Source organism: Lactuca serriola, chromosome 4, assembly GCF_051521515.1.
Source record: "Lactuca serriola cultivar US96UC23 chromosome 4, Lser_US96UC23_V15, whole genome shotgun sequence".
Taxonomy (NCBI): Eukaryota; Viridiplantae; Streptophyta; class Magnoliopsida; order Asterales; family Asteraceae; genus Lactuca; species Lactuca serriola.
In genome coordinates, this window is record NC_136411.1 from 111474810 (window position 1) to 111483859 (window position 9050).

Consider the following 9050-nt stretch of genomic DNA (forward strand, 5'->3'; position numbering starts at 1 on the left):
TCTAAAAACAGTATATTTATATATTTATTAATTTTTAAATTAAATTTACATTTAATGTCTCATAATAGAAATAAAATATCATATACAAAAAATACAATCCATTGCATAAAATTTAATGTCATACAATTCTATTTTTTACAATATCTAAATTTGCATCTAATCTACTCTGTACATCAAATTTCAACTAAATAAAGTTGCATCTTGTCTTTCATAATTCTTTAAGACTAATGCTCCAAGCAGCTGATTATATGGATAAGCAATTGTACATTGGCCCATCTCACTCAAGAATGACTTAGCCAAATCCAACTCCAAGTCTTTACTGCGTCTTGCTGATAATGCTGCAAGATTTGAATCAAGTGGCTTCATATTCCTTTCTTCCATCAACTTTACCTGATGCACAAGATACACAGAAACAAAAAAAACATTGTAGAGGAAGGGGTAATTTGGGAAAATGTGAGGGGTATCCTCTGCAAAACAAAATAAAAAATATCCTTTGCAAGATTTGCTCTTTAGTATCCTCTGCAAAACAAAAAAAATATATATATCAAAAAATGAAATTTTTTATAGTTTTATATTATAATTATGCCTAGAGTATTGCATAACTGAAGAACCATTTGTTAGCTCTACAACACTTTTTGAATCTGAACCTTGTCTTTCATCACTAACACCAGCACCTTTTAAAAGGTGTTGGTGTTAGTGATGAAAGACAAGGTTCAGATTCAAAAAGTGTTGTAGAGCTAACAAATAGTTCTTTAGGTATGCAATACTCTAGGCATAATTATAATATAAAACTATAAAAAATACGGTCTGGGGTTGAATGAAGTACATCATGAACCAACACAACACAACAAATATGATAGTTACCTTGAATTGCAAAGTGTTGTTAATGGCATCACTTATAAGCTCCCAGTTTGGTTCGGATAGTTCTAGAGGCCTATTTCAATAATTGCGCAGAATATAGTATTAAAAAAAGTTTAAAAAAAGAAGAAGTAAAAAGTACAATAGAGAACTGACGTGAGGAAAGGCCCGCCATTTAGGTTATTCGGCATGAATTGAGAAAGAGCAAATGCATGAGAAGTATGAGGCTGCTGCAACTGTTTTGGATCCTGATTATCATTCTTTGTAGAAAAATGATTATATGAGTACAGTAGAATCATTCATAATAATAATAATTTCATAGCATAAAATAAGTTAGAAAGTTATTGGGAGACTACCTGTGTCCTTCTGTAATGTTGTTTCAAAATGAGATTTCAGTGTATCCTCTTCCATTGGTCCCTGCAACTGTTGAAATAATTGTCTTGCACTGCCCTGTATAAACACACATACATACAATTATACTCACACATATGTATACTATATCAACATGTATATTTCATATATTAAAAAAATTGAATATTGCCTCTGACATCAAATAGCTTTCATTAACAATGGAACCATCTGTAATTAAATGCCCATTATGTATTCAAGGGTAAAATGGTAAAAAAAACTCACATGGGCAGTGGGATGGCTCATTCTATCCAGTAACTCCTGGAGTAAGTAACTCCCGGAGTAAATGACATCAATTTTTAAACAAACTGACATCAATTTTTCAAGCATTCTTCAATGAGTATACAATATACTAGCAGATTAAGAGGAGTAAATTCAAATCCTACAAAATAAACATTATCCCTAAGTTAAATCAAAATACTATAACTTATCAATATATTCAACATGTGCAAATGTATACAATATACTAGCGGATCAATCAAGCTCTGTAGTTGCAAATCAAGAATATGACAACCTCTCTATTGGCATATCAAGCAAGCTCGACAGTTGTTTAAAGACTGTGGCAAATTCTCAGGGTATTGTAATAGAAAAAGTGTGTCATGATCTCCATAAGTAAGAGGCTAAGGACCCAATGAAAACCATACCAAGCCACTTGTTTTAGTGTATAACTCTTCTGAGGTGTATCCAGCTGCCACAACAGGTCGGAAATTTGTCTGATACAAAGCTGCTTGAAGCCAATTAGCAACTGCATTGACATTAGGTGAAGTGGCACTCATTTTAACAATTTGAAGACCATGAGTGGGGTCACTTTTCCCACTATTTTACCCTGAACATTCTCCTTTTGAAAACTCCAACCTGCCTTCACCAGCTCCATACCTAAGGTTTGTCAACATAAGTTCCAACAGATACCCCCTTTGCTGATCTCCAACCTGCAAAACAATGAATGATAAAAAGAGCTTATTGTTTGCATCATAATGTTCAAATAAAGGAAATTCAAATTACCATGTGAACTTCATCAATTACTATGATCCCAACTTCTGACAAACGCCCCTCTTCCAACAATCTAATGAGTAGAGTTTGTCTTCTCAATTTTGCAAACATCAACATATGTATCATTAGGAAGCGTTCCTCCACCTTGGCTTCCATATTAACTACGAACATGCTTGTCAAGTGGTTCCAGTAAGGCTTCAAGATGTTCTTCCTGCATCACTTACATACAAATAATGAACTTCAAGAACATAAATACTAATTCTCAACTAATAAGATACAAAAATACCCGGACGTTCTCTGTACAAATGGACACATAGGGAAGAACAAGAGTTGCCACTTTTCTTATTGAAAACACTCTACGTAACATCAAGATTTCTGTAACAAAACTTTTCCCAGCACTATGCCAGAAAAGACAAATGGTTAAGAAAAAGTGATTAAGTAGAAAAGATTTAGCACCCCATCCACCTGAAGGCAGTCCACCTGGAAAAACAGAACCTCAATTAACAAAATAAAACCAATTTAAAAGTTAAAGAAACTAGAAAATACAAATAGTTAAAAAGACTAGAGAAGTACCTGCCATGGATACAGTTTTGATATTCCTCATTTTTTATATGTTATGCATAACTCAGAAAGGAGTATCATGAACTCAATGTGCAGTCATTATGCCTGTTAACAACATCCAGATGTGCAGCAAAGTGACAGTTCACAAAACATATAATCTGACCACAGATTCTCATCCTCAATCGAACTCCTCCCTGTTGAAACTAGTAAATTTATAAGTTGTTATTATTACATAACTAAAATTAAATGAGAATTTTATAAGGCAATTACATTGAGCCCGAAGTTAGTTTAGATAAACCAACAATAAACTGTATGAAATAATTAAAAGAAAAAAAAAGTGAATATAAAAAAAGAAGTATTTTAGTAAGAGAAACTCGTTAGGACGGCAACCGTTAGAACCACTTCAATCGTTTTACTGTCCAATCACCGGCGACGTGATGGAAGATCCGGTGGAAACGCCGTCAGGGCATAGCTTTGAGAGGTACGCGATTGAGAAGTGGTTGGCGGAAGGGAATAATGGTTGTTCAATTACGAAGACGTCGTTGAAAGCATCGGGTTTGAGGACTAATAAGACGCTTCGTCAATCGATGGAAGAGTGGAGAGATAGAAACACGATGATTTTTATTGGTTCTATGAAGTCGTAGATTCTTTCTAATGAGGAGGAAGAAGTGATAGTGTCGTTAGGGAAGCTTCGAGTTTTGTGTTTGGAAAGAGAGCTTTATCAAGAATGGCTGATGATGGAAGACTACTTGCCTGTTCTTGTTTCGATTCTTTCTACCAAGAATTTTAAAGTTAGATCGCATGTTCTCGTTATTCTTCGCATCCTTGCAACCAACAACGATGACAGGAAGGTATGAATCAATTTAGAATCACATCAAAACACCTCTAAAGAATTAAAAGTTGATAATCTTTGATTGGTAACTTACAGGGAACCATAGCGAAAACGCATGATGGCATCAAATTGATTGTGTGTTCTCTAGCACGAAAGATCAAAGAAAGTAAGTTGGCATTGCAATTGCTCATGGAATTATCAGAAAATGAGGTGGCAAGAAACATAATTGGGAGTAGTCAAGGTTGCATACTTCTTCTTGTTACCATATCTGGTAGCGATGATCCTCAAGCTGCCACTGATGCCAAAAAACTCTTGGATAATTACTCTTTTCTTCCTCAAAATATCGTGCAAATGGCCAGCGCTAATTATTTTGAACCTCTACTTCACCTTCTTTCTTCAGGTAAACAATAATGTCTGTAATTAATGTTCAATAGAAATTGATGATGAAAAAACGAATCAACACAGGGTCTGAAACTGTTCAACGGGAAATGGCGGAGACATTATCAGAAGTTGATAGGACAGATCATGGAAAACTTACAGTTTGTGAAAGCGGAGCAGTAGAGTCACTTGTTGCTATGCTTTCTCACGTTAATATAGAGATGAAGAAGGCTGCCATTTTAGCCCTGGAAAAATGCTCAGGTGTGCCACAAAATGGATTAAAAATGATCAAACAAGGTGCAGTGGATCTCTTGTTTGGAATACTCTTCCATGAAAGCTTATCAATGCCGATTGTGGTTGAAAAGGTCGTAGCCACAATTATGAATCTAGCGTTATCGTTAACTTCCGGTGAACTAGATCAACAGGAGATTCCATTTCTGGAATCGGAAGAAGATGTTTTTAAATTATTCTCTCTCATCTCATTAAACGGACCAAATGTTCAACAAAGTATTCTTCGAACTTTCCTTGTAGTTTCTCAATCTCCTCCAGGTTCAAACATCAGGAAAACTTTACGGAAGGTGAGTTTTCCAATTTTCTGTTTATCTCCTTTGATTACATCGTCAATCGGTGCTTATTTACGTTCAATTTCATCATCAGATCTCTTCGGTTCAAGTATTGGTTCAGTTATGCGAGCACGAAAACCCAGCCGTCCGATCGTCGTGAAGCTGTTCTGTGGTTTGATAAAAGACGGGAGTGAGAATGACGAGACATTTCAGGAACACATTGGGCCTAAATGTGTGGAGACTTTGTTGAGAATCATAACAGCTTCCGATAAAGTTGAAGAAGGCGTCGCTTCAATGGAAATCATCTCTAACCTTCCAAAAAACCCTCAAATGACACGATGGATTCTCTATGCCATAGCACTCGAATTGATCGTTTCCATCCTCACCAATCGATTTCAGAAACCGGAAATCATGATCGAAAGTGCTTCCGGAGCTCTTTGTCGATTCACCGTTTCATCAAATCCAGATCTGCAAAAATAAAAGTAGCGGAAACCGGGATTATCACTATGCTCGTACACATTCCTGGAAGATCTTTGACTAAACGGAACGTATCAGTTTCACTCCGGCAGTTCTCCGAGAGCTCGAGCAGCTTGACCCGACCCGTGGAGCCGAAATCAAGTTTATTTAGCTGTTGTTTGGCGTCACCGCAGCTTGGATGTACTGTTCACTCTGGAATTTGTGCAATCGATTCCCCTGCTATTGAAAAGAGCAGAAGAATTGAGAATTTTAGGAAAAATAACCACAGATGTGAATCACTTGTGATGTAGAAGCATACCTTGATCCATGTCTTCGCCTCTTCTTATCCATCAAATGGATTCTCTCGAAGCTTCAATTTCACAAGCGATCGGGAACCATCATCATCAAATAATGATAACGTGGACATATCGAGGTTTTCAATAGAGCTAATCGGGAACCATCGAAGCTTCGTATGTGAGGTTTAGCAGAAGATGTCGGTTTATTGTTGATGATGTTTTAGATTTCTCTAGGGTTTTTTTGAGCCAATCGGATGAATTAAACCCCTGAACCATATTTGAGCTAATCGAAAGAAGAGCAAACCCTTTCTCCTCCATAGCTTCATTCCTAGATTTAGGTTTCGTGGTAGGCTGGGTCGCTTTCTTTTTCCTTAGCATCAAGCTCTGATTGTACATAAACCATAGTTTGACATGATATTAGGGCTTTTAGACTCCAAAAAGTTATTGTCGGTAATATTGAGATTAACCCTTGATATGATATTTTTCCTTTAATCAGGGTGGTTTATCCCTAATATAAGGAGAGTTTTTAGGGTTTGGTGGTGGCAATGGAATGCCTTAGGGTTTGCAGAGAGAAGGGGGAGAGAATGAAGGGAGATCTACAGAAGAGAGTCGAAAGCGGGGTACTTCAAAATTTTAGAAATTTTAAGGATTTCATTTCCCGCTTTAAAAACGCGTGTTTAAGTAAAAAATTATAAAGTGACATTTGTAGAGGGCGCACATTTAAGATAAGCGCCCTCCGTCTTTGTAATTTATTTTTTATTGGACACTAATTTTAGGGTACGCAAAAATGCTCATCCTAAATTCTTGAAATTTCTAAAGATCTGACATTATTTTTAGAGCACGCCTTGTTGCGTATCATTAATCAGTGCGTGTCATAAAAAGCGTGTCATTAAAGGTCTATTTTCTAGTAGTGGATGTGTCTTGGCTTTTCCCTAACGTTGTTCGTAACTAGCAGCCATACAGGGGTTAATTAGATATTACATGAGGAATAACACTAGCCTATGTAGTCAAATTTTATTTGAACATTCTGGTAGAAATGGAGAAGTAGATATCTCTGGGCCCCTCTTTGATTTAGTGTTAAGGACTAATGCTTGGCCAAGCTGAGACTGAGTTGGTTAGATTTGACAGTTAGTTCGAATGTCACCGCAAGTCGGTATCAGGAAATATAATCATGAACCATGAGATTGACCCTAGATCCATGTCTATACTTCATAATAAGATATCAAGAGGATCAAAGGAATTTAAAGTTATCAATTTTAGGCTATTTTATAGCAAAGTTCATATAAATACAGTAGTTGCATTGGACTACTACTCACTATCTCTAGTAAGTATTTGACCGATAAATTGTTGATGCCTAAGTGCAAGTGGGAGATGATGGAGATTAGTGCCCATAGTCATAACAAGCCCAATAATATTACTATAAATAGCAGTGTCTTTTTGGGTTACACACAAAAAGAAAATAAAGTAGATTTGAAAATATATTTATTTTAGGGACTTATTTTGTTAATTAATTAAGAGTAAATAAAGGAATATGGAATATTCCAGAATGATTTGAATTCTATAGATAATTATAATTAAGTTTGATAATTATCTTTAGGGTTTTAAATCACCTCCCCTTAAATAGAGGACTTCAAATTCAGTTTTGATTCATGAAAAAAATACCTCTTAGTCTTAAAAGTTTGGAATCCTCAAAACCTAAAAATTTATGAAATGCAGTTCCCATGGCGTGACAGATTGTTTAGCACGTCGTAGTCAACCACGGATTCAAGCGATTTTTTAAGCTTATAGTTCGAGGGTTGCTTAGATTTTGTAACATCCTGACTCCTAGGTATAATATTTAGTTAATTTACTTTCATAATGTTAGAGCATTGATGATTTGGATGGCCCAACTTGCCGAGCAGAGGAGTTAATGGCCATATGATTTTTAGAGTCTACTCGACGAGTTGGAGGACCCCAACTTGACGAGTAGGTGCTGAGTGAGAAAACCCTAATTTTCAGGGTTTCTCTCCTATTTAAAGGACCTTAAGCCTTCATTTTTGCCTCCCTTATCATCTTAACACTCTGAGAGAACCCCTAATCGATCTATATCCTTGTGTGAGAGAAAGAGAGGCTAATATCGCATATTTTAGTGCATTTTTGGAGGAAGATTGTGTAGGGTTTTGAGCATTCTAACACTCCTAAGGTGTACATGCAACCCTAAATACCTTGAATCTATGTTTTCTCTATTATACATGCAAACTTGAACTTTCCAAGGTATTACCCTAACTAGCATACATGTCACACCCCAAAACCAAGAACGGCGGAAACGTTCTGGGGCGGAGGACGTCATGTAAAGTATATCACAACGCGGTAAAAGTAAATAAGCAAACAACATCATCTATTGCATTAAATATATAATTTTAATACAAGCGTGTTCTGAACAGTTATAGACACCAAAAAAATAATGTAAATCAAAATAATAAGATAAGCCTTGGATGCGCTCCATCTTCTCAAAAGTTGGCCTCGGTACCTGTCTACTGATGACCTGAGAATACAAGTTATTTTGAAAGAGAGTTTATCAGCATTAAGCTGGTGAGTTCATAAGTATTTTAGTGTCAGTGTTTGTTATCAAAACATTTGAACATGTCTCAAGTGTAAGTTTGTAAAATGTAAGTAAATGTTTGTAAGTGTTTGTAAAAGTTTGAATCTCTCAGAAAAACCTATATTTTCTATTAAAGTAGCCTTCTACCAAGGCTTAACTGTTTTGTATGCTCGTTTGTTGTAAAAGTGTGTAATTTCCCAAGTGTAACTATCATTTAACAAAATATAGTTTGTACATTAATGTTTAAGTGAAATAATCACTAAATATATGTAATGGGTAAATCATTATAGTACTGTAGTGTTGTATTATAGGAACTACTGTTGTACTAACTACCTTAAACCGGATTTATATTAAGGTATCATGTGATAAATTGCACCATACTATCAACTGGTAACAACGACATACGAATGGTCGTAATAACGGAATGACGTTTGGCACCCACAGACCTGTAGGTCCGGCTGTAGCTAGCAGCAAGGTGTAGGATAGTCAATCCAATATAGATCTATACGCAAACTCACGCTCTCCCTCCAAGAGAATTCTGGCTACAACTCGGGCCATGACATTTAAGGCATGCTCCGATACAGTGGATCAAAATTGTTAACGTATTCATGTATATGTAATGTAATGTACTTGTTCTAGTATCGTTGTATATGTTCTCGTCCTAGTATAGTTGTATATGTTCTCTTTCTAGTATAGTTGTATATGTTCTCTTTCTAATATAGTTGTATATGTTCTCTTTCTAGTATAGTTGTATATGTTCTCTTTCTAGTATAGTTGTATATGTACTCATAGTAACAAGTATTGACTCATTGATCTAGAAATTGTAATAATAAGATCCTGTGTTACCCTGATGGTAACTTACTAATGATGTGACTAATATGCATGAATATGGAAGTACTTTTATGTCTATATATGTACATGTGATATATAATTAATATTGAAACGACCTTCGGACGGCTACCCGAAATCCCACCAGACCACATCCAAATCGAGAAAAAGGAAATAGGGCGAATGACCTTCCTAAGCCCTTTAAACATTTCTTATATATCTATACATATATGGGCATGCAATTTATAAGAAGTAAAACAAAGTTTAAATAAAAGTATTTGATAAGTAAAAGAGTTTGT

The 9050-nt window shown here is 35.7% G+C and overlaps 1 pseudogene; it reads left to right on the forward strand.

The window, feature by feature from the left end:
• Positions 1–2918: 2918 nt before the first annotated feature.
• Positions 2919–5357, forward strand: LOC145098724 (U-box domain-containing protein 44-like; annotated as a pseudogene).
• Positions 5358–9050: the final 3693 nt, after the last annotated feature.